The sequence below is a fragment of the Sus scrofa genome, chromosome 5 (genome assembly GCF_054392235.1).
Source record: "Sus scrofa isolate SSC_HxYL_T2T_F1_AM1 chromosome 5, Sscrofa_HxYL_maternal_Yorkshire_Landrace_v2.0, whole genome shotgun sequence".
Classification (NCBI taxonomy): domain Eukaryota; kingdom Metazoa; phylum Chordata; class Mammalia; order Artiodactyla; family Suidae; genus Sus; species Sus scrofa.
In genome coordinates, this window is record NC_139387.1 from 95991441 (window position 1) to 96017198 (window position 25758).

General features: G+C 44.4%; 1 protein-coding gene across 2 annotated transcripts in view; it reads left to right on the forward strand.

Annotated features, from left to right (window-relative positions):
• The window catches only part of TMCC3 (transmembrane and coiled-coil domain family 3), a 400246-nt gene that overhangs the window by 358995 nt on the left and 15493 nt on the right, over positions 1-25758 (forward strand). Inside the window, exon 5 of one of the 2 annotated variants that reach the window (XR_014804365.1) lies at positions 8459-8616. The exons of the other annotated variant lie outside the window; for it this stretch is intronic. The gene's annotated coding sequence lies outside the window, so the exon portion shown is untranslated. Of the gene's footprint in view, positions 1-8458; positions 8617-25758 lie in introns of those variants that run through there. 2 annotated transcript variants of the gene reach the window in all.

Sequence of the window (25758 nt, forward strand, 5' to 3'; positions counted from 1 at the left end):
TCTTATTTCATTATTGAATCTGGAAAGAGCAGGGTGTTATTTTACTAGCCTCCCTAGCAGTAAATGTTGGCCATGTGACACTGTACTGGAAATAAGCCTGTGAGGAAATTCTCCTAGGGGATTTGCAGGAAAGATTTTCTTTTCTAATTATAGGATAGTAGTATACCAGGAGTCTCTCTCGCTTTCCTGAATTTGCACATTCCTGCTTTCCTGAAATTTGGCTGTGTGACATGAGACTCTTGGAGCCATCTTGCAACCATGAGCAACAAGCACATGAATGAAAAGTCAATATTCTGAGGATGTTGGAGAAAAAGAAAGAGTCTGATTTCTTGACATCATTGAGTCTCCCTACTTTCTTTTAGATGTCTTAGTTATATAAGCAATAGCTATCCCAGTTATTAGTTAGCTTTTCTGTTACTTGCAGCTGACTTTCTATTAATTCTTTTTTTTTTTTTTGGCCGCTCTTGCGGCATATGGGAGGTTCCCAGGCTAGGGGTCTAATCGGAGCTGTAGCCACCAGCCTATGCCAGAGCCACAGCAATGCGGGATCCGAGCCGCGTCTGCAACCTACACCACAGCTCACGGCAACGCCGGATCGTTAAACCCACTGAGCAACGGCAGGGATCGAACCCGCAACCTCATGGTTCCTAGTTGGATTCGTTAACCACTGCGCCACACCGGGAACTCCCCTCTATTAATTCTTAACTTAGCTTTAAAAATGTTTATGTACTTTAACCCAGTAGTCCCATTTTCATCAATTTAGATCAAGAAAGTAATCCAGGAGTTCCCATTGTGGCGCAGTGGAAACAAATCTGACTAGTAACCACGAGGTTGTGGATTCGATCCCTGGCCTTGCTCAGTGGGTCAGGGATCTGTTGTTGCTTGAGCTATGGTGTAAGCTGCAGACGAGGCTCAGATCCTGAGTTGCTATGGCTGTGGTGTAGACCAGCAATGTAGCTCTGATTCAACCGCTAGCCTGGGAACCTCCATATACTGTGAGGTGCAGCCCTAAAAAGCAAAAAAAAAAGAAAGAAAGAAAGAAAGAAAGAAAGTAATCCAAGACATAGTCAAAGGATATTTATCAAGGCATTATCTATAAAGAGGAAAAATAGAAAACAACCAAAAAAAATCAGTATAAAAGAATGATTAAATAAAATATCAATAATATGACCTTATGCATCTGTTAACATTCATGTTTTTGGAAAATATTTAAGGTTGTGGGAAATTAATATATAAAATTCACAGGTGAATTCAACAAAACATTTAGAGAAAAGTAAACGTCTATGCTTCTCAAACTATTAAAAAATCATAGAAGTCTCATTCTATAAGGCAAGCTTAACCCTCATGCTAAAAACAGATGAAGACATCACCAAAAAGAAAATTAAGGTTAATATCACTGATGAACATAGATGCAAAAATCCTCAACAAATATTAGCAAATCAAATTGAACAATACATTAAGAGGATCATATACCATGATGAAGCGGAATTTATCCCAGGGATGCAAGGATGGTTCAGTATCTGCAAATCAATCAGTGTGATACACCACATTGACAAAATAAAGAATAAAAATCATATGATCATCTCATATCAATAGATGCATCTTAATAGATGTAGGAAAAGTATCTGACAAAATTCAACATCCATTTATGATAAAAATTCTCAACAAAGTGGGTAAAAAGAGAACATATCTCAACATAGTAAAGGCCATTTATGACTAACATCATACTCAAGAGTGATAAGCTGAAAGCATTTCTAAATTTAGGAACAAGGCAAGGATGCCCACTCTCACCAGTTTTTTTTTCAACACAGTATTGTAAGTTCCAGCCATAGCAATCAGACAAGAAAGATAAATAAAAAGAATTCAAATTGGAAATGAAGAAGTAAAACTTAAAACTAGCTGTTTTCGGATGACATGACACTTTACAAAGAAAATCCTCAAGATGTCACCAAATAACTGCTAGAACTCTTTGATGAATTTGGTAAAGGTGTGGGATACAAAATTAAAATACAGACATTGGTTGCATTTAAATATACCAAGAATGAATTATACTAAGAAATTATGAAAATAATTCCACCTATAATTACATCAAAAAGAATAAAATACCTAGAAGTAAACCTAACTAAGGGCATAAAAGACCTATACTCAGAAAACTGTAAGACACTGACGAAAGAAGTTGAAGATGACACAGATGGAAAGATACACCATGCACACAGATTGGAAGAGTGAATTTTGTTAAAATGTCCATACTACTCAAGGCAATCTACAGATTCAGTGCAATCTCTATGAACTAAAAATACTAATGGCATATTTTGCAAAACTAGAACAAATAATTCTAAAATTTGTATAGAAACCCAGGAGACCCCAAACACCCAAAACAATATTGAGAAAGAAGAACAAAGCTGGAGATATCATGCACCGGCTTTCAAACTATACTAAAAGCTATGGTAATCAAAACAGTATGGCACTGGCTCGAAAGTAGAAACATAAATAAATGGAACAGAATAGAAAGCCCAAAGATGAACCCTCTTGTGTATGAGAAGTTAATCTATGACAAAGGAGGCAAGGATATACAATGGGGAAAAGACAGCCTCTTCAAGAGAGGATGTTGGGAAAATTGGATAACTACATGCAAAATTACTGGACAACTTTCTCATACTATGTATAAAAATTCAAAATAGATTGAAGACTTAAGTGTAAGACCTGAAATCATATAATTTCTAGAAGAAAACATAGTATGCATTTTCACATTAGTCCTAGCTATAATTTTTGGATATGTGTCCTCAGGCAAGGGAAACAAAACCAATAATGTACAAATGAGACTACATGAAATGATAAAGCTTTTGCATAATTTCATTGTCAACAAAATGAAAAAGCTACCTACTGAATAGAAGAAGATATTTGCAAACTGTGTATCCAATAAAGGCTTTAAATCTAAAATATACAAAGAACTCATACAACGCCACATCAAATAAACTAAACAACCCAATTTAAAAATGGACAGAGGGGAGTTCCCTTTGTGGCTCAGTGGAAACGAATCCCACTAGGAGCCATGAGGTTGTGGGTTTGATCCCTGGCCTCGCTCAGTGGGTTAAGGATCCCTGGTCCTTGCCATGGGCTGTGATGTAGATCGCAAACGTGGCTCAAATCTGGTGTTGCTGTGGCTCTGGCGCAGGCCAGCAGCTGTAGCTCCGATTCAACCCCTAGCCTGGGAACCGCCATATGCCAAGGGTACAGCCCTAAAAAGAAAAAAAAAAACAAAACAACAACAACAAAAAAAAAAAAACAGACAGATGATCTGAGGAGACATTATTCCTAAGGAAACATACAGGTGGCTAAAAGGTACATGAAAAGGTGCCAAGCATCACTAATCATCAGGGAAATGCAAATCAAAACCACGGTGAGATATCACCTCACAACCTGTCAGAATAGCAATTATTAAATCAACCACAAATAGCAGATGTTGGTGAGGATGTGAAGAAAAGGGAACTCTTGTGCACTACTGATGAGGTTGTAAATTGGTGCAGCCACTTTGGAAAACAGTATGGAGATTCCTCAAAGAATTAAAAATAGAACTACCATATGATCCAGCCTTTCCACTCCTGCGTATTTATCTAGAGAAAACAAAAATGCTAATTAGAAAGGTATGTGCACCCTTATGTTCACTGCAGCATTATTTATTAATAGGAAAGATATGAAAGCAACTTGGGTGCCCCAATAGTTGAAAAAATAAAGCAGATATGGTATGTAGTATATATGTACACCTATATACATACAATGGAATATGATTCAGCTACAAAAAAGAATGAAATCTTGCCACATGCAACAGTACAAGTGGACTTAGAGGGTATAATGCTTAATGAAAAAGGTCAGACAGGGGAGTTCCTGTTGTGGCTCAGTGGGCTAAGAACCCGACTAGTATCCAAGAGGATGCAGGTTTGATCCCTGGCCTCGCTCAGTGGGTGAAAGATCCAGTGTTGCCATGAGCTATGGCATAGGTTGCAGAGGCCGAGTTGCTGTGGCTGTGACCTAGCCCACAGTGGCTGCTCCAACTCGACCCTTAGCCTGGGAACTTCCATATGCCGTGAGGCCCTGAAAAGAAAGAAAAAATAAGTCGGACAGAGAAGTCAAACACTGTATTATTTTTATCATATGTGAAATCTAAAAAAAAAAACAAAAACAAATAAAGATAATAATACAGAAACAGAATCAAAGATACAGAGAACGAATAAGTGGTTGCCGAAAGAGAGGGAGTGTGAGGGAGCAGAGAGGCAGGTGAGGGAGATTAAGCGGTACAGACTTCCGACTGCAAAGTACATGGTTCACGGGTATGAAGTGTACCATGTGGGGAATGTGGTCAGTAATGACATCACACCCCAAAGCAAAATACCCCAGAAAACCTCTTTGCTGTATGCCTAAAAGTAATACAACATTGTAACTCAACTAAACTCCAGTAAAATCAAACTAAAAAAAGAAACAAAAAACCTATGATTTCGGAGAAAATGGCAAAGACTTCCAAAAATCCTCAGTCCCACTAAAGGAATGAGAAAACTGGCAAAGTCGTCAGAACCAACCAGGTGAATGAGTCCATTTATGGAAAATGTCCAGACTGAGCTAAACCAGAAAGACAGAATGTAATCAGGGGGGAGTTCCCGTCATGGCACAGCAGAAACGAATCCAACTAGGAACCGTGAGGTTGCAGGTTCGATCCCCGGCCTTGCTCAGTGGGTTAAGGATCCGGCGTTGCCGTGGCTCTGGTGTAGGCTGGTGGCTACAGCTCCAATTCCACCCCTAGCCTGGGAACCTCCACATGCTGCAGCTGGGGCCCTAAAAGACAAAAGACAAAAAAAAAAAAAAAAAAAGAATGTAATTAGTGCGATTTGAGGGGAAGGGGATTAGGAGTGATTGCTGATAAGTGTGAGATTTCTTCAGATTGATGAGAATGTTCTGAAATTAGATGGTGGCGGTTGCACAACTTTGTGACTATACTAAAGACCACTGAATCGTATACTTTTAAAGGGTCAATTTTATGTTATAGGAATGATATTTCAATGAAAAAAATCTGTGTGAGAGGTATGATCCCAACTGTGTTTAAAATACCGTATTTGATACAAATATTGCGCAACTTCTCAAGCTCTCCCGATGGCCTCCTGTCTTTGTTGAGCGGTGTTCCACACTAAATACCCTCCTCACCTCCAGATTCTTGAAATGTCACCATAACACATAGGATCTTGTTTCATACAAAGCCACCAAGGGGCTGTAGGTTGTAGCTGGGGAGCTAAGGACAGTTAGTTCCACGTGGCTGAAATTTGATTCACAGGAATTAGGAGACAGGATGGAATCAGAAGGAATTAGGTGACCCTCTCCCAGTATTTCTCCATTCCTTGGCCTGCTCCAGTGTGGTGTGTTTTTGCAAGCCTCCCAAAGCCACTCATGCTAAGCCAACGCATATGCAGTGCGCTTCCTGTGTCTACACAGCTTGTCACGCAGGGATGGCTAGTGTGATAAAGCCTCTGCATCTTTTTCTGCCTAACTCTTCACCTGTGCTTGTCAGCCCTGTGCTTGCACCTCCCAAATAAAGTGTCAGCACTTCAGTTTTTGCCTCTGCTTTTCAGAGCACCCAGGCTGAGAAAAATGCATATACATTTAAAAATTCGAATGAAAATTCCTAATATCACTTGTGCTGTTGTGAGATTGCTGTTGTGATGCAGTAATGAACCTGACTAGTATCCATGAGGATGTGGATTCAATCCCTGGCCTCGCTCAGTGGGTTAAGGATCCGGTGTTGGCATGAGCTGTGGTGTAGGTGGCATATGTGGCTCGGATCTGGCATTGCTATGGCTGTGGCTGTGGCTGGCAACTACAGCTCTGATTCAACCCCCAGCCTGGGAACTTCCATATGCCGTCAGTGCGGCCCCAAAAAGATGACAACAACGACAACAACAAAAGCGATAATTGTGGAATCAAGTAGCTCCCCCCTCTTACTTTTTGGTGTTATCCACATTTTTGATAATGAAAATGTTTTTCACATTTAGAAAAAAAGAATGTACTTAGCCTAGCAGTTAAGGATTCAGCATTGTCACTGCTGTGGCTCTAGGATGCCTGGGCCAGGAACTTCGGCATGCCAAATCCAAACCAAACCGAAACAAAACCACAAGGCAACGGGGCCTGGTATATGTCCTCCAGGAGATTCCTTTCACTCATCCAGATATTAGTCAGCATCTAAATGGTCTCTTGGTTTACTCTCTTCTTGCACGTGCTGAGAAAAAGTAAACTTCATTTATCTATTCATTCAACAAATAGTTTTGGGGCGCCTACTCTGTGTTAGGCACTGGTCTAAGAAGCTGGGCTCTATCAAGGGCCCAGAGGACATCTTTGTTCTTAGCTTCTGTTCTAATGGGAGGGTCAGATGATAACTGAACAAATGAAAAAGAAACATATGTTTGATTTAATAAGGTCTCTAAAGAATAAAGCTGGGAGAGGGATTGTGAACTAGGAAAGCGGTATGGGGTGAGGGTTTAGTTAGGGGTACTGGCAGCTGAGCAGAGGACTCGATGAAATAAAGAAATAGCACATGGACTTCTTGGGGGGGGGATGTTCTAGAACAGCAAATGCTAAGGCCCTGACGCAGGATAGAGCTTGGCATGTTTGAGTGGGAGTGTCTGTGGCTTTTTTGAGGGGTAGCAAGGTGGACAGTGTGACTGAGCGGAGTGGTGAGATAGAGGGCAGTAGCAGAGGAGATTGGAGAGGTGGCAGGGGCTGAAGGATGTTGGGCCTTATGGGCCTTGGTAAAGACTTTGGATTTGACCTTGAATGAGATGAGAAGCTGTGGAGGGTGAAAACACGATGGGAGGGAATGAAATGTACCATTTTTACCATTTTAAGTGTACAGTTCGGGGGCATTAAGTACGTTCACCTTGTTGTGCAGCTGCTTGCCCTCTTCCTCTCTAGAACATTCATCATCTGAAGTTGAAAATGTGTACCCATCAAATAATAACTTCCCATTCCCCTCTCCTTCTAGCCCCTGGTAAACACAATTCCACTTTCTGTCTCCATGAATGTGACTGTTTTAGGGACATCATCTTGCTGGAAGTGACGAATATTTATCCTTTCATGTCTAGCTTATTTCCTATAGCATGAGGTCCTTCAGGCTCACCTTGGTTGTAGCATGAGTCAGAATTTCACCAGAGGGCTTCGAGCTGAGGAGCATATGACTTTACTTACTTACTCCAGAGGGGCAACTCCAGATGCTTTGCAGAAAGAAACTGTAGGCAGCAAAGGTGGAAAGGCAAAGACCAATCCCAAGTGCATCATAAATCCAGAGGAGAAATGGCAGTGGAGTGGACTAGGGTGACAGTGGTGGAAATGACAGGACTCTCAGAATCAAGATGTATCCTGAAAGCAGAGCTGAGCACATTTGCTGATGGATTGGATGTCAAGCACGAGAAAGGGTTCAGGCAAAGGTGATCTAAGGAGTTGTGTCTGACAACTTAGAGTGAAGCAGTCAATTTACAGAAATGGCCAAGCATGCCAGTGAGGTGAAATCTGGCCGTGTGTGTGTGTTAAAGTTTAATTCTGAACATGTCAAATTTGGAACGATTATAAGACCTCCAAGTGGAGATCAAGGATAGACCGTGGATATACAAGTCTAGCGCTGAAGCCGGAGGAGAGAACTCCGGGTTTGAAATCAGAATTTGGTGTGTCATGAGCTCATAAAAGCCCTGGAGTTAAGGTCCTAGATCTGGATGAGATTCCCTAGGACCTACACACAAATTTAGACAGGAAGAGGTCTGAGGAGAAAGGCCTGGGACACTCTAAGGCTCTGAGGCCGGGAAGATGAAGGTGACCCAGCAAACGAGATTGAGAGGCAAGAGCCCGCCCCCTCGGAGCATAAGCCTGAAAGGGAAGGTTCGTGCTGAGACTATTTCAGGAGGAGGGGGTCTAGCAAGGGGAGTCTGGAAATCACCACGGCGATGATGATGTGTGGGTCTCCTGGTGACCCCGTCAAGAGGGGCCCCTCATCACCACGCCACATCAACTGGGAAGCCAGTTCTAGGAGCTTCCCTTCATCTGCTAAAGGGAGAGTGTTGAAGAGAGTTTGTAAGAGTCCAAAATCCAGTGAGCACTACCTCCAAGGATCCTGCCTCCTCTCCCCGCCGGGTCATCTGAGACCGCACGGCTGAAGGACCTGTGTTGATTTCTTCAGCTACGTCACGTGGCTTTGCCTAGGGCTTCCCATCACCCTTTGGATCACAGATGGCCCAGCGTTTTCAGAGCTTGTCCCCATGGTCCCCTCCTGTGTTTGGGGTTTGTCTCCTTGCCTTGTCGAGGTTGACTTCGTACAGGAACTTGGCATTTACCACGTGCCCAGTTCCGTCTTGACCAATCTGTTCCCATCTATGAAGCTTTCTCCCCTGGTGTCACCTGATCAAGCCTCTTCTTCTCATTTGAATTGTAGGTCCATTTCCTGCCACCCACTTCCACGCTGGGCAATGTCTGTTGATCATCATGTGAACATTTGTGCGTGTTGATGGTGCAAAGCCCTGTCATAAATGCTTCGCGGCATACCTGTAACCGTAATTTGGACACAGTCTTTGTCTTTGTCTTTCCTCCAAGGTAATTTGGGAGAGAAAAAAACTAATATGGAAAATGAGAAGTAACTAGACCATAAATCATGTTTTCCAAAAATTGCTATCAATTCATATTGATGCCAAATGGGAGTCAGGGACGATGGCACTTAAGCCGGAACACTGAGAGATGAGAAGGATTTGAATAATAGAAAGGAAAAGGGTGAGCAGCCCAGGATGAGGGCAGATAATTAAAGCCTTGACGACAGGAAGGTGCAAGGAAAGGAAAATTCGATCCAAGACGTGGAGTATGAATGTGAAACATGAAGTGTAAGGAATTTAATGGTGGCTGCTGAAGAGTTTCTGAATGGCGTGAAAGCAGTGCTGAGAAGAACAGCTTGGAAGCTTTGGTCAGTGTAAAGAATTAGGAGTCCAGGGGACCAATGAAGACTGATGCTCTGACAAGATCAGAGCCCAGCCTTCCAACTGGTGTAGGACAGAGAAGTTCTTTTCCTGAGGCTTCCACCAGCAGATTTCTCATTGGTCCAGGTTTAACCTGAGCAAATCTCCATGGCAATGGGTATGTGGTGCTCTGATTGGCTAGGTTCTGGATCTGGGGTGGGGCCAACCCAACCACTGATGAAGGGAGAGAGGCGGCCCCAAAGGAAAATCAAGAGGATGTTATCGGGAAGTTCCCATCATGGCTCAGCACTATGGAAACCCGACTAGTATCCATGAGGACGCAGGTTCGATCCCTGGCCTCGCTCAGAGGATTTAACGATCCAGATGCCTTGAGCTGTGATGTAGGTTGCAGATGCAGTTCAGATTCAGCGTTGCTGTGGTTGTAGTGTAGGCTGGCAGCTTCAGCTCCGATTCAACTCCTAGCCTGGAAACCTCCATATGCTGCAGATATGGCCCTTAAAAAAAAAAAAAAAAGGCAAAAAAATGGGAATCTTACCAGAAGGGAGGCCAGAGGCGGCCACTGTAAATCCTTTCATGGTACCACCGACTAACGCACACTCCGTGGAAATGGCTCTCTCCAAGGTCACCCCTAGCGTATCAAGCCAAAGGACCTTTTAGGCCTTAGCATAATCTGAGTTCTCTGCTCCATTTGACACTGTTCTGCCCTGTCTTAGTATTTTCCAAGGGTTTAGCTCAGTCTCTTGTTACTCTCTCCATTTTCTCCTTCCTTGGCTTCCTCCGAAGGGTTCAGACAGTTCCTCCTCCCACCTGTTTTGGACTCACCTCTTCTATGGCACAGCTTGCACTGTGTCGTGATTATGCGTGTGCATCAGAGAATGCTGTGTATCTTTGTAGCTCCAGCTCCTGGCACTCAATAGGAGTAGACTTAATGAAACGCATTATTGCTTTGGAATGGGGAAGTGAGCTTTGGAAAAAAGAGCAAATTAGACTTCAGATATATGGTGCCAGGGATGGTGGGACCACCCAACAGGAGTGTCCAGTGGTGACAGTTGAAGGGCCTGTGCCAGGAGAAGTCCCCTAGACTAAGTTTTATGAAGGTGGAGACCTTGCCTGTCTTGTTGTAACTCCTACAATGGGGCACAAAGTAAGTGCTTGATAAATATTTGTCAAATAATTGAAATAAGTGGAGAGAAGGAACAGGTGGAGCCGCGGGTGACTGAGATTTCTAAGAATGGACACAGAGCTGGGCCTGACCCCAGGGGAAGGGTCTCACATTTAAGAGAAGAGCTAAAGACATCCCATGCAGATGGACACATGGCCAGCAAACAGTGGAGGAGGCCTTTCTCTCCACGTGCCTCTTCTTTATCAGGAAAGAAACCTTCTCAGATTCCCCTCTCTAAGCTTTCTCCACATTCCATTGCCTGGAATTAGGTCACATGCCCAGACTGGGCTGCCAGAGAGGCTGAGGAAGCAAATATATGGCATCTGCAGACTCTGTAAAACTCTAAATTGGTGTTGATGACATGGAAAAAAGGAGAAAGTGCAGAGATGGCTGAGGGAGTTTATCTGTCTCACAGAGAGACGTGGACTTTTAAATGAGGAGGAGGAGACAGTATCAGAGTTTCGGAAAATCCAGACTCACATTGGGGAATTCTTTTAGGTTCCAGGGGTCTTCTGCGTTAATTCTTCTAGCACATGACACGATGCGCAAACGATCCAGGGAAACTGCCTCGGCTCCCCCCGCCCCTCCTCCTGCTCCCCTCCTTCTCATCAGTAGCATCAGGGTCTTAATTCGAACCCTTAAAACAACACCAGGATGTTCGTTCCCCTCCAGGTCAGGGAGGAAGTGGAATTTCACTCCCTGCAGTTCAGAGCAGCGGTGCCCTCCAGGAAAGTTGACTTTGAGATTTGCCAGATGGGTCAGGCCTATTTGCAGTCTTAAAAAGGCCTGAAATCACAGCCCTGACACAAAGCTCCAGGGAGCAGAAAGTGCAGGCTTCCCCCGCCCCCCCAAAAAAAGCATCAAGTGAAATGTTACCGCAAAGGAATTCATTTTCCTGTTCCTTATATCCTGCCGCTGGGCCTGGGCCCCCGTGGCGGAGGCAGACGTACAGCTGTGTGAGATGCAAAGCGAAAAGGAGCCAGGGACTTTGAATGTATGTCTTTACGATGCGAAGCTGTATTGATGGAGAAGAGCGTGACCGTCGCTAGAAACAGGGAAAAGTGCAGGTGGCAGGAAGTGGCTGGGACGACCGCTGGCAGGGCTGGGGCAGGAGGAGCCGCCGAGATTGGCAGCAGGACGGGAAAAGACCTTTGTCGGAGATGGAGAGAGACCACGGCCAACGGGTCCAGCGGGGCCGTCACACCCTTATATGTGCAGTCCCCCAAAAGCCACACTCAGAGCAATAGAGAGCAGAGTGGTGGCGCCCAGGGGCGGGGGGCGCTGGGGGTAACGGCGAGGTGTTGGTGAAAAGGTACGCACTTCCAGTCGTAAGATTACCTTGCTCCGGGCATTTAATGTGCAGCGTAGTGATGCGAGCTGCTAATACTGCATTATCCACTTGAGAGTTGCCCAGAGAGTACTTCTCAAGTGCTCTCACCACACACAAAAGAAACGATCATCTTATGATGGGAGAGAGGTGTCAGCTAAAACTGTGGACGTCATGCTTCCGCAGTGTATGTCATCGAATCAACACGTTGTGCACGTGGCACTTACACAGTTACGTGTCAAGTGTATCTCAACAGAGCTGGGAGGGAGGGAGGTTGCCCTTCACGATGTCGAGAGCACAGGGGACCTCTTGGCCACACGAGGCAGGCTAATCATAATAGCATTTTGAAGCCTTGGCTGTGCCAGACTCTGTTCTAAGTTTTTACCTGTATGGTCTCACTTAGATGAGCCTAAGTACAGAGGCTAAGAGGTCACTCGCTCCAGGTCCCTGAGGGACGGAAGGGACAAGGCAGCGTGTGAACCAAGGCTGTCTGTCTGCGGTCACCACTCCTGGCCGCTCTGCTTCCAACTTGGTGACACAGGCCCCCTTATCGTTGGCAGGGCCGCCTCGGATCCCTGGGGGCAGCTGAATTCCCGTGGAGGAGTGAGCAAGCATCTCCTGGCTGGGGAAGGGCCCGCAGGAGTCAGTGCCTCCTCACAGCAGGTGGGAGCCGGGGCTGCCAAGGGGCTCTCACTCCAGCCGGTGCCTCTCTGTGGAGGGCCTGGATGGGGTGCTTGGAACAGGGGCCCTGGAGCCAGGGTGCTCCGATGCAAAGTCCGGCTCCCCTGCTTATTAACGCCGCACCCTGAGCAAGGTCCTTAACCAGGCCTTGTCTGTGAAATGAGGTTGGCGGTAATATTACCTACCTCACTGTGTTGTTGTGAAGATTGATTATATGTATTATATGTACACACACACACCACTCATATACATATAAACATCAAATTTTATATTTACTCATTATTTATACATATATTTTTTCTGTATTAATTATATCAATAGGAAGTTAGCCTTGCGGCTCAGAGGTAACGAGCCTGACTAGTATCCACCAGGGTGGGTTCGATCCCTGGCCTTGCTCAGTGGGTTAAGGATCTGGTGTTGCCATCAGCTGTGGTGTAGGTCAGAGACACAGCTGGATCCCGTGTTGCTGTGGCTGTGGTGTAGGCTGGCAGCTGTAGCTCCGTTTCAACTCCTAACCTGGAAACTTGCATATGCTGCCATGGGGCCCTAAAAAGAAAAAAAAGATCAATAAGTTATGTATTAAATATATAAAATTCTATCTGTATGTAAATATATAAATATATACAAATATCACTGATGCATATATGTATACATATATAGCAAAATTTTATGTTGCATATTTACATTTTATTCATATACTTTATATATTAACTATATTAATTATTAAATATATAAAATTATATCTGTATATAGATGTATTTCAATTCTATAACTATATAAAATATATAATATACATGTATGTATACATATATACGTGTATCAAATTTTATATATTTATTTGTTATATATATTAAATACATTACACATATTATACACACACACACACACACACACACACACACACACACACACACACACACACAAAATGAAGACCAGGGCCAAGCACATAGTAAGCGCTCTGTAAGCGTTGGCTTTTGTTATTAATGGGTCGTCCCTTCTTACTCTGAAGAGGCAGGTCCTGTGGAGGAATTCTGGAAGTCCCTGGAAAACTTGAGGATTCTTCTTTTCAAAGCCCCTGAACTATCTCCCTGGTGGAGGTGGTGCGACTGTCCCGTGAGGACAGGCTGGGCTGAGGAACTCACAGGTTCTAGTTGGTTTGTGTCGCCGTGGGATGTGCTGATGGCAGCGGTGCAGAAATATGACCTTCTCTGATACTCACTCCTGTAAATTCAAGTTCGGAAATTAGTTCTTCAAGATGGTAACTGCCCAGATGTCATTTACATTCCAGGCCCAGCTTAAATAGGAGCATTTCCATGAAGCCTTCCTGGTGCTCATTTGGAAGTAAATTTTCCATCTTCTGGCCTTCATCCTTACATCTCTTGCGACACCTCTTATTATCATTTTTTTCTCTTTTTGCCATTTCTTGGGCCACACCCGTGGCATATGGAGATTCCCAGGCTAGGGGTTGAATCGGAGCTGTAGCCACGGGCCTATACCACAGCCACAGCAACTCGGGATCCGAGCCGCGTCTGCGACCTACACCACAGCTCATGGCAACGCCAGATCCTTAACCCACTGAGCGAGGCCAGGGATCGAACCCGCAAACTCATGGTTCTTAGTCGGGTTTGTTAGCCACTGTGCCATGATGGGAACTCCCTCTTATCATTTTAAGGTAAGCTTTGAACATTTTTATGTATCTTTTAGTCAGATTTATCGAGATATACCTTGTGTGCCCTAAAACTCAGCCTAGTTTTTAGTGTATGGCACTGAATTTTATACCCATTTCCTTGTATAACTACCAGTATGATGATGAAGTTGTATAAATATCCAACCCCAAGCAATGCCCTTGTGCCCCTTTGTCATTAGCCCCTCGTTCCTCAAAACCTAGGCAGCCTGATCTGTTTTCTGTCCCCAGAGTTTTGCCTTTCCCAGAACATCGTGTGAATTGAGTCATGCCATGCGTCGCCCTTTGAGTCTGATTTCTTTCACTTGCATGAAATTCGACCGGGACGGGTCCGTGCGTAGATCAGCCGTTCACTCCCTTTCAGAGGCTTTAGAAGAACAGCGTCCCATTCGGCTATATCCGTTCATTTATCCAACCACCTGCTGAAGGACATTTGGGTTCTTCCAGCTTTTTTTTTTTTTTTTTTTTTTAGGTAATGAGTAAAGCTGCTGGGTTGTATGCACACTTTTGTGTGAATTGAAATTTCCCTTCCTCTTGGGTGACTCTTTGGGGTGGGATTGCCGGGCCACATGGTAAATATACATTTAACTTCGTAAGCAGCTCTCAAACTCTTCTCCAAAGGAGCTGCACCATTTTGCATTCCCTTTGGGCAGAGAATTCCGGGTACTCAGCATCCTTGCCAACACTGATGTGGTCAGCGTTTGTCCTCCCTCCCCTCCTCCCGCTCCCTCTCTCGCTTTCATTCTTTCTTTCACTGGCATTATAACAGGTGTGGAGGGGGGAAATCTTTTTACCGAGATGCAATAGCATCAGAGCAATGCACGAATCCCATGTCAAGCTTGATGAGCTTTTATAAAGTGAATGCATCCTTGTAACCACCCTCCCAATCAGAAACCAGAGCGTACCCAGTGTCCCAGAAATGGCCCTGTGCCCTCTCCCTGTGCTGGGGACTGGACATTGTGGCTCCCCCTTCTGAGTTCGTATGTTGAAATCCTAACCCCCTGTGATGATATTGGGGCGGGGGGGAGCTTAGGGACGTGCTCAGGTCGTGAGAGTGGAGCCCCTGTGAATGGGAGCCGTGCCTTTCTAAGAGGAGACGCTAGGGGGCTTGCTCCCTCTCTCTCCTCCATTCCAAAGGCAGCTTTATTCTGACTTCTGTCATCACCCTTCTTTAAATAAGACGGTTCCCTGTCTACTCCTTTGGGTGGCTTCTCGTGCTCAATATTATGTTTGAGAGGTTCATGCATATTGCTGCGTGTAGTTAGTGTTTGTTTATCTTCTCGCTGTGTGAATATGCCACAACTGACTGAACGGTTCTCTTGTTGATGGTCCTGTGGGTTATTCCCAGGCTTTTGTCTTTTATGAATACTGCTTCTGTGAACGTTCTTATTGCTGTTTGTGGAGGGGGGCACCTAAGACCACCAACCAGTTCACTCATTCCCAAGAAGGACTCACAGAGCTCAGAAGGAAAGCTGTTTTATTCAGTTCTGGTTTATTATAGTGAAAGAATACAGACTAAAATCATCGATGGGAAAAGATTCCTAATGAAGAGCCAAGTCCAGGATCGTTCTGTCGCTCTTTCCCAGTGACAGACAGCACTCAGCTCTCCCAGGTGTGCTGTGGGGCAGAAGACGTGGATTAGTGCTAACCAGGGCAGCTCACCCCAGCCATGGTGCCCAGGGGCTTCACTGGGGTTAGGTCATGTAGATACGGTGACGACTCATGTGGCTGTCCTGAGTTTCCAGCTCCTCCAGAGGTCAAGCAGATACCCTGTGGCCTGTGGCCCGTAGCCCGGGCCGTAAATTACCTTGTTAGCTTAGATGATCTGGCAGGTCCCACAGCTCCCAGGTAAACAAGGAAAGCCTTATTGGTCAAGACTTCCAAGGCCTTAGAGGTTACCTCCCAGGAGCTGCTCAAGGACCAAACCTTTCCTTGGGCAAGGTTAATCCTTATTGCACACTTACTCGGATGTGTCTTTTGGTGAATCTTTGAACCATTGCCAGTGGACACATACCGAGGAATAAAGTTGCTGTGTCATCACTTACACGTGCGTTCAGCTTTAGTGGTTATTCTCAGCAGTTTTCCAAAGGGACCGAATCAATTTACATTCTCACCAGTGCTGTAAGACCTGGCTTTGCACCATGTCTTCTCCAACACTGGCTGTTGTCAGCTGCTTCGTTTTATTAATTGGAGCCGTCCTGGTGGGTGGTAGTAACATCTCATTGTGCTTTCAGTCTGCCTCTCTCTGCTGAGTAATTGTGATGAGCGCACTTCTGTGTGCTCAGCAGTCATTTTGCTCTCCTCTGCACTTATTATCAACCTCCTGTATTGCAATTCACTTTGATTCAGTTGAATTCAATTCAATTCAACCATCCTCTAAAGCTCCTACTGTCGACCAGACCGGTGCTCAGGCAGTGAGAAATGTTGACAGTAAATGAAGCATATTTCACACCCTCCAGGTACACATGTTCACACACAGAAGAAGCATCTCCTTATGAATTGATGTGGAAAGACCCCCAAAATATTCAAAGTGGAAAAAGGTACAGAAGAAATGTGTATGGTATATGCTGCCATTTGCGTGGAACGTCTGTGGCAGAAATGAGTGTGCATGTACACATACACACACACACACACAGAGTCTTGAATCATGCATCAACCTTTTTCAGGAGGATAAACAGAAACTAGAATAGCCACTTATAAAGGAAGAAACCTAGGGGAATGGAGAATGATGGGGGGGCACTTTTCACTGTACAGTTAATTCCTTGCACCATCTGAGAGTTCAACCAATCATGAATTGAAAATATTCAGAAAAAAAAATCCGTACAGTTCCAAAAAGCAAAACATGCATTTGCCACGCGCTGGCAGCCACGTCCATAGCATTTACATGGTTTTTAGGAATTACAAGTGATCTAGAGATGGTGTGAAGTGTGCAGGAAGGTGTGGGTAGGTTATATGCAAATACTACGCCATTCTGTATAAGGGACTTCAGCAGCCCAGTTTGGTGGCTGTGGGGCAGGGCCGTGTGGGGGCGGTTGTGCTGGACGCACTCCCTTGTCGATTGTGTGAGACAACTGCACACCGTTTTATACTCTGATGTGTAAGCAGCGTAAGCCTTTTTACCCAAACCTATGGCTTCTTACCTTTTAAAATCATTGTATGGAAATATTTAAGAAAAAACAGGGAGTTTCCATCGTGGCTCAGTGGTTAATGAATCTGACTAGGAACCATGAGGTTGCAGGTTCGATCCCTGGCCTTGCTCAGTGGGTTGAGGATCTGGCATTGCTGTGAGCTGTGGTGTAGACTGGCGGCTACAGCTCCGATTCGACCCCTAGCCTGGGAACCTCCATATGACACGGGTGCGGCCCTAAAAAGACAAAAAGACAAAAAAAAAAAATTACTTCTGTCTCCATTTTGTTTACAGTCCTGTTGGGAGGGATTGTGGGGGAGTTGCAGACCCCAGTTGTGGATGCTGGTGGAGGGGAAACTACAGGATCCTTCAGTAAGACACGCAAGGGCCATCTAATTCAGGATGCTTTGGAGGAAGTAGGTGTCAGGCAGTGGCCCAGAGGAGCTAATGCCTAAGCCAAGCCTGCGGGGCCACGGGATTGAGCCTCGGGAAGTCTGGGGGTGGGAAGGATGTTGATGGCAGCCACAGCCTGGGTCTGAAGATGGGGCAGCGTGTTCGGGGTGCCGCCCTGTGAGCAGTTCTGTGTAGGGGGACATGGAGCCACCACCGTTAACTGGGGCCAGATCTTGAAAGCTCTGCAGATTCTGGATGCTTAAGGCTTGAGGAGCCACTGGAGGGGGATACGCGGGAGAGCGACAAGAACAGACCTGCGTTTTAGGAGCATCAGTTTGGCTGCGGAGAGAACGGATTGAAAGATGAGAGGCTGTAGGAAGCTTTCGGGATTAAGGCATCCTGGGGAAGAAGCTGGGCTTCGCGGTCAAACCCACTTAACCTGCTTCTGTAAGTGGAGAAGAGCGTGTCCCTCATAGAATCACTGGAAAAGCAGGAGGGGAGAAGGCCGACAGGATCACTGGCACACAGGGCCCGATGCAAAGTAAAGAACGAAGTCAATGCATTCAGTAAACGCTGCGTATTCTTACAGTGCTGAGTCTGACCACTTCCCGCTCTGTCTACCCTGCATTTCTAGCCCCCGTCACCATCTTTTACCCGGAATATTAGGGTGGCCTCCTAACAGGTGTGCCAGCTGCTGTGCCTGCCCCCATGTCTGTTCTTTTCGGCAGTCAGATTTTTTCAAAACGTGACTCAATCACAAAGCCTAGCTTTCCTAGAATGGGAAGGACGTAAAAAGATGAACAACCCAATAGAAAAACAGGCAGAGAAGACAAATAGGCAAATCATAGCGGGCGGGGGGGACAACCTAATGGCTCTGAAGTATGTGAAGAATTGCTCAGCTCATTCATAAGAAACATGCAAATTAAAACCATTCTTCCACCTATCAGATTGGCAAAGACCGGTGAGTTTGATAATACCCTGTTTGATCCTAGCAAGTAACATATTGCTGGTGGCATGGTAACTTGTTCCAATCTTAATGGAAGGCAATCTAGCAACACTTGTCAAAATACCAAAGCACAGACCTTTTGACATAGCCATTTAATTAAATGAACTTTCCTTATAGCTCTCATGTCAGGCAGAACATCTATAAAAATTTATTAACTGCAGCATTATTTGCAAGAGCAAGATATGACTGACCCCCAGACACCTCTTTGACCTAATTTCTTAAAAAATTTTTTTTAAATTATATTATATGTATTTATTTATTTTGCTTCTTAGAGCCATACCCGTGGTACATGGAGGTTCCCAGGCTAAGGGTCAAATCAGAGCTATGACTGCCAGTCTACACCACAGCTCACAGCAACGCCAAATCCTTAACCCACTAACTGAAGGCAGGGATCGAACCTGCAATCTCATGGTTCCTAGATGGATTTGTTTCCACTGTGTCACGGCAGGAACTCCTGACCTAATTTCTTACTTCTGTATTCCATGAACACAAGCTATTATGACAAATCTAGTCTTTATAACATGCCAAGCATTGCTCCTGCCTCAAAGCTATTCACATGCTATTCCCTCTGCTTGGAATGCTGTTCCCTCCATGTGAAATGCTGTTCCCTCAGGTAGTCAAATGGTTCAGTCTCTCCCTTCATTCAGTTCTCTGTTCAAATGTCCTATCTCTTCAAAGAGGCCTCCTCTGATTCTCCCATTTAAGTAGCAGCTCCTTATTACCCTGCTCCCCTCTAAGGCTCTATTAGTTAGCTTTTGCTGTGTAACAAATCATACCCAAACCTAGTGTCTTTAAACAACAGACATGTACTGTGTTTTTTGACATTCTGTGGGTGGCTTGGGCAGTTCTTCTGGTCTGGGTTGGCTTGGCTATGGCTCGATGGTCTCGATGGCCTCATTCACATGTATAGCATCTTAGTTGGAACAGTTGAAATGGCTGGGACAGTTGGGACCTGTTCACCTGGTGGCAGAAGAATTCTCAGAAGCAAGAGAAAGTGAGTCCACTACACAAGTGCTTTTCAATATCCTGCTTGTACAACATTTGGTAATGTCATATTGGCTAAAATTTATCATCTACCTGAGCCAGAGTCATTGTGGGAGGAGCGTATCCAAGGATGTGGATACCAGGAGGCCTGGCTGGGGACCATTACTGCAACATTGGGCCGTAGACTCTTTATGGCACTTATCCCCATTAGCTCTTATAGTATACATTTGTTCATCAGTTAACTGTATCCTCTACATGAGGAGGATAGAGTCCTCATGAAGCCAGGGGCTTTGTCTTACCTGATGCTTATCTCTTCAGCATCTAAAAAAGTGCTTGGGAGAATTCCCATGGTGGCTCAGCAGGTTACAAACCCAACTAGTGTCCATGAGGATGTGGGTTCGATCCCTGGCCCCGCTCAGTGGGTTAAGGATCTGGCATTGCTGTGAGCTGTGGTGTAGGTCACAGACATGGTTCGGATTCCATGTTGCTGTGGCTGTGATGTCAGCTGGCAGCTGTAGCTCCGATTTGACCCCTAGCCTGGGATCCTCCATATGCTGCAGGTGTGGCCCTAAAAACAACAACAAAAAAGTGTTTGGTGTATACTGGACACGCAATACGTATTTATCGAATACATGAATCACTGAATAAGGAGATAGTTGGGAGGCTGTTGCAATAAAAAGTGGGAGAAGAGGAGCAGAAAGGGTGGTGACCTGAACGAAGGCAACGACAGGGAGGGTGGAGAGAAATGGCTGGAGGGACAGGATTGGAGAGGGGTTATGTGGCAGCATGAACCGGACCTCGCGACTGCTTATACGTGGGAAACCAGAGAGAGGAGTCAAAGCTATGCCATGGCTCTGACTTGGCCAATATCCTTTTAAATGGCTGTCCTGGAATGGAATGGAATGGAATGGAAGCCGCCTAACTGCGTCTCGAGACACCTAAGTAATACAGAAACTTACTGGCAAGATAATGGGGTAGATCAGGTAATTAATTGCCGGGTTGTATAACCAACGACGAAAGGACAGGGAATGCCATTTGGTCTCAGGAAAACTGGGTCCCGTCTCAAACATGACCTCGTCTCTGTTATTCTCGTCACTCTGTGTCTTTTTGAGAATCAGTGATCTGTTCTCTCGCCATCAGTTTGGTTTCCAAACTTTACTGCCACTGGCGGCTCCTAAATTCCAAATGGTAGGAACAACTGTTTTTCTCCTCTCTTCTGTTTTTTACAATGGTTTTTTTTATAAATTCTAGTTTAAGGGGAAAGAAATCAATATTTTCATTCCCTTTAAAGTCTCTTGTGTTCCCCTCTTCCCCCCCTTCTTCTCGCTCACAGATAAATAACTACTGTCCTCAGTGTATGTCTCTCATTCCTTTGTTTTAGTTTTACCACATGTATTTGTTTTTCTAAACAATGTATGAGTTAGTTTTGCATGTTTTTGAACTTCGTACAAATGGAACCATATGGTTGGTGTACGTTGTTCTACAACTGGCTGTTGCCTCACAGCTCAGCGTTGCTGAGAGCATGCATCTGCTCTGCTGTGTTTCTTTCTCTAGCGCACCGTAGATTGACAATGGGGATTGTTTCCGTTTTCTTGTGTGGATACGGACACGTGCAAGGGTTTCTCTTGACTACATGCCCAGGAGCGGAACGACTGGGTCATAAGATACGCACATCTTCAGCCACATCAGATAACGTCAAATTGTTTTCCAGAATGGTTGTGCTGGCTTACGCTCCCACCAGCAGCGTAGAGGTATTCCAGTGACGTTGCATTTCCAGCATCACCTGATATTCATTTTTCTATCTGGGTACCAGCATGCTGATGAAAGTAAACTTAGAAACTTGTGATCGGCGTTACCAAATGGCTCCACGGAAAGGTCTTACCCATACATACTTCCTCTAGCGTTCTGTGAAAATCTGTTCCCTTACACCACCGTAGGCAAGACTGAAAACTATGGGGTTTTTTTGTCTTTTGGGTTTTTTTTTTTGCTTTTTAGGGTTGCACCCACGGCATATGGAGGTTGCCAGGATAGGGGTAGAATTGGAGATGTAGCTGCCGGCCCACGCCACAGCCACAGCCACTCGGGATCTGGGCTGTGCCTACAACCCACACCACCGCTCAAGGCAATGCCGGATCCTTAACCCGAGGCCAGGGATGGAACCTGCGTCCACATGGATACTAGACAGATTCGTTTCTGCTGCACGACAGAACTTCAAAACTATGATGTTTTAATATTTGCTCATTTTAAATTTAGTAATTGCCAAATGCCTAGGTAAAAAAAACATTAAGTAATTTTAGTTTTCATCCTTTGTTGACTAGAATTTTAATTTTTTTTCTTTTTTTTTTTTTTATGGCTCCACTCACAGCATATGGAAGTTCCCCAGCTAGGGACTGAATCCCAGTCACAGCTGCCATCTGCGCCTCAGCTGTGGCAACGCTGGATCCTTTAACCCCTTGCCCTCAGCAAGTGGGGGAGCCTCTGCAGTGACCTGAGCCACTGCAGTCAGATTCTAAACCCACTGTGCCACAACAGGAACTCCTTAATGCTTTTTGGTGTCCGTATTTGTTCTTATATGAAATGGTCTTTTCATATAAAATTGTGGTGTGTACAGATCCAGGGTCAGGGGATGAGAGAGGAGTCCTGAGAAATGAAAACTTTCCAGACAGAGGAAAGAAGTATGGTTCCGTGCAGCAGAAGACAAGGCAAAATCAACTCTGGAGATGTTATTATTTCAATTGTAGTAGGCGCTTTCACCCTAACTGAAAGGGGACTGGAGATATTAGATTTTGATAAACTATCAAATTTTGTTTTCACTGTATGAAACTTACAAATCATATAGTACAGAATTAGAAAGGTATTTTAAAAGTCTTACATAATTGGATTAGATATGAGTATATCTATAAATAACCTAGACTTGTGCATTTTCTCTAATGATCTCAAAATAATACCCATATTGTCTTTAATGTTTAATAATTTAAAAACTGAGCTGGCAGGAAGATAAATGATCTTGGCACAATCACAGCAAATCAATGTCAAGGTCAAGAGTAAAATTCATTTTCAGTCTATCATTATAGACCAAACTCTTCAAACCCCTTGAAGTTTTGTAATGTATTAGGAGTTTAAGTGTTTTGAGATGAAAGACTTCAGCCAAAGAATTGTTAGTTAAAATACAAAACAAAAACATTAGCACCCAGAGTTTCTAAAGTGTTGAAAGCTAAGTGTTTTAATGCTAAAATCCTTGACATTTGAAAGGCTCGGGAGCCAAGCTTACTGAAAGCCAACTAACATGCAAATTATAACAATTTATTTCTCTCAGCCATGGCAGGCTTCTTTTTGATGCCAGAAGTAGAGTCAGATATTTGAGATCTAAACTCTTTGGAAGCTTGTGTAAATTAGAATTAGAGTCTGCGTGGAAGAATACCTTTGCATCATTTTTCCTCCTCCTTTGCTCTAGGAAGTGGCTGAACTTTACAACCAATTTTAGGTCAGTGCAGAGGGATCAGCTGTGAGAAACATCCAGGGTATGGTTGGACACACCCCAACATGAAATACGACGTCTTAGCGTTACTGAAAGGGGGTCCTGCTGCTCGCTGCTTACAACATCTATTACACACTCACAAATGTCGGTAGAAAGGAAAGGTGCTTTTAATCAGAATGTCAGCAATCTGGGCAGGTGATGGACTCGGCTTCCCCTCAAAGCCACCTTCAAAGATTCTGCTCAGTCATGGAACTTTTTACAAGGGAAGGAGGGATGTAATCTCAGTTAATCATTGAGATGGAGGCTCAGAGTTGCGTCATCCCCACTGTGTGCAGACTCGTTGGCAGGCGCTTCACTCCTCCTCATATTCCTCCAGCCGTTATCTCGTTCATAGTTTAGACACAGTTTGTTCAGGAGGTTACAGCAGGGGAGGCTTGGGAAGAGAACTGGTCACCTGTTAACTGCTCATCCTTCATTTCGACTTCTTTGATCTACGGAAAGAACCAACAAGTTAGACAAGGTGTTGCGCAATGAAGAGATCTGAAAGGTGCGCTTGGGCCAGAGAAGAGTAGAGCCGGGGTGTGTGTGTGTGTGGGGGGGGGTGGTGCCTAAAAGTTGGGTACCGTAGCGTTGCTAAAGTGACAAGAAAAGGGGTTTCCTGCAAAGAGCTGCTTGCAAATCTCCACTTGCCGGAACATCATTCCATCTCTATGGGATTAGGGGCGAAGGTCTAGCCTCTGCAACTGCTTCATGCGACACAGGGCACCACATCCTCAGAGGAAGATGTCAACAGGGGGCTGTAGCATCTCTTTGCTGACAATTTTAGTCATCCACTTATACACATGGGCGGAACAAGCTGTCAGTATTCTGATGCCCACAAACATACAGGTTAATATGAACAGTAACGTTAATCCCAGTCTCGTGAGGCCAGTTCTTGGACATGTGCTGGCCATAGAGCGGTCACTATCGCTCAGGTTGGAGCAGCTGACATCATGGCTCCAATCTGGTCATCAGGCTGTTCATTCCCCCACCCCCCGCCCCGCTCTGGTGGCAGCGATGGTGTCTGTGAAACTACTCAGGAATATGCATCAGACACTGAGTATGCAACTCTGTTGTCCTCATCATTAACCGCTCTGTATTATACTTGGGCGTGGGGGCCTGCAGGGTTCTGCTCTGTTCCACACACCCTGCCTATTTTGGGTCAGTGCAGAGGAATCGGTTGTGAGAAACATCCATGACACAGCTGAGAAGACGCCAGTGTAAAATACGATGTCTTAGCATGTTCACTGTTGTAAGCTGAAGGAATTTGAGACACGGCTTGTACAAGAAAAACTTTCCCTGAAGCAGGTCATAAAGCCCTTATAGAGAGGAGCCCTCCCTAATCTTGGAGGAAAAGAGCATCTTATCTCTGAGGGCAAAGGACACAGAGAAGAATCTGAATGAACAGGCCTTGCGAAGATACACGAGTTTCCTAGGCTTTGCCCACAAACTCTGTCCTATCCCATTTTCGTCATGGCTTTCTGCAAACCTAGGATAAAAACATTCAGGTTTACCTACTAGGTCCAGGTCTTCACTTCTTTGTGAAGGCTCCTATACTGTGAAAAACTTGCAATAACTACGTTTGTATGCTTCCTTAGTAATTTGTCTTTTGTCACAGGCCCCCAGCCTACAAGTAGAGGGAAAAGATATTTTCTTGCCCTATGTCCGGTAATTTCCTCAGGCTTCCCTTTGCTTCCTAATGCTTTAGGTTTCGGTAGCCTGTGCCTTCCTTCTGCCTTCCTTCCGCAGATGTTGTCTGGATATAATTTTAGTGCCAATGATGAATGCATGAAAACGAGAGGCAGTAATCTGGTATGATGTCAATTCTATCAACAAAGTTAACATTTTGGAGTAATGCTCTTTGCTTGTAAACAGTTCCCTAAAGCCCTTGGGAATTTGGGAAGGATGTGATGGGGGCTATGTTTTCTTCTTTCAAGGCATTTAACCCTCATTTCTGAGGGAGTAAAAACTGTGCTACAGCATCCTCTGTCTTTTGTCCTCTTCCACAAAGCTAAAACAGTTTGCAGTAGGATAAGGTAGGTTTGCAGTTGTTTGGGAGCCCTTCCAATTCCTTCTATCACAGTCCATCTCCTTTCACTCTCATGTCAAACTTAGGGTCTTGGGGGATTCAGGCATTCGTCTTGAATTAGAACAAAATAATATAACTGGAAATCATCTTGAAAAGCTAAAAATAGAAAGGAAAAGGCTCAACAAAATATGAGCAAACCAAATTCAACAATACAGTAAAAGGATTATATACCACGATCAAGTGGGATTTATTCCAGGGATGCAAAGATGGTCCAACATCTGCAAATCAATCAACACCATACCTGACATTAACAAAGCAAAGAATAAACGTCATATTATTATCTCAACAGATGCAGAAAAAGCATTTGGCAAAATTCAGCATCCATTTATGACAACAACTCTCAACAAAGTGGTTGTAGAGGGAACATACCTCAATGTAGTAAAAGCCACAAATGACAAACCCACAGCTAACATCATACTCAACAATGAAAAGCTGAAAGCTTCCCTCTAAGATCAGAAACAAGACAAGGATGCACACTATGAGCACTTTTATTTAACGTAGCATTGAAAGTCCTAACCACAACAATTATGCAAGCAAAAAAATAAAAGGAATTCAAATTGGAAAGGAAAAAGTAAAACTGTTAATATTTGTAGATAACATGATTTTGTGTATATACATATCCCTAAAGATGCCATCAAAAAAACCTATTAAAACTAGTAAATCAATTCAGCAATGTTGCAAGATACAAAATTAATATACAGAAATCAGTGTTGTCTCTATACACTAATATATGTGTGATGATCTATCAGAAAGAGAAATTGAGAAAACAGTTCCATTTATAATTACATCAAAACGAAT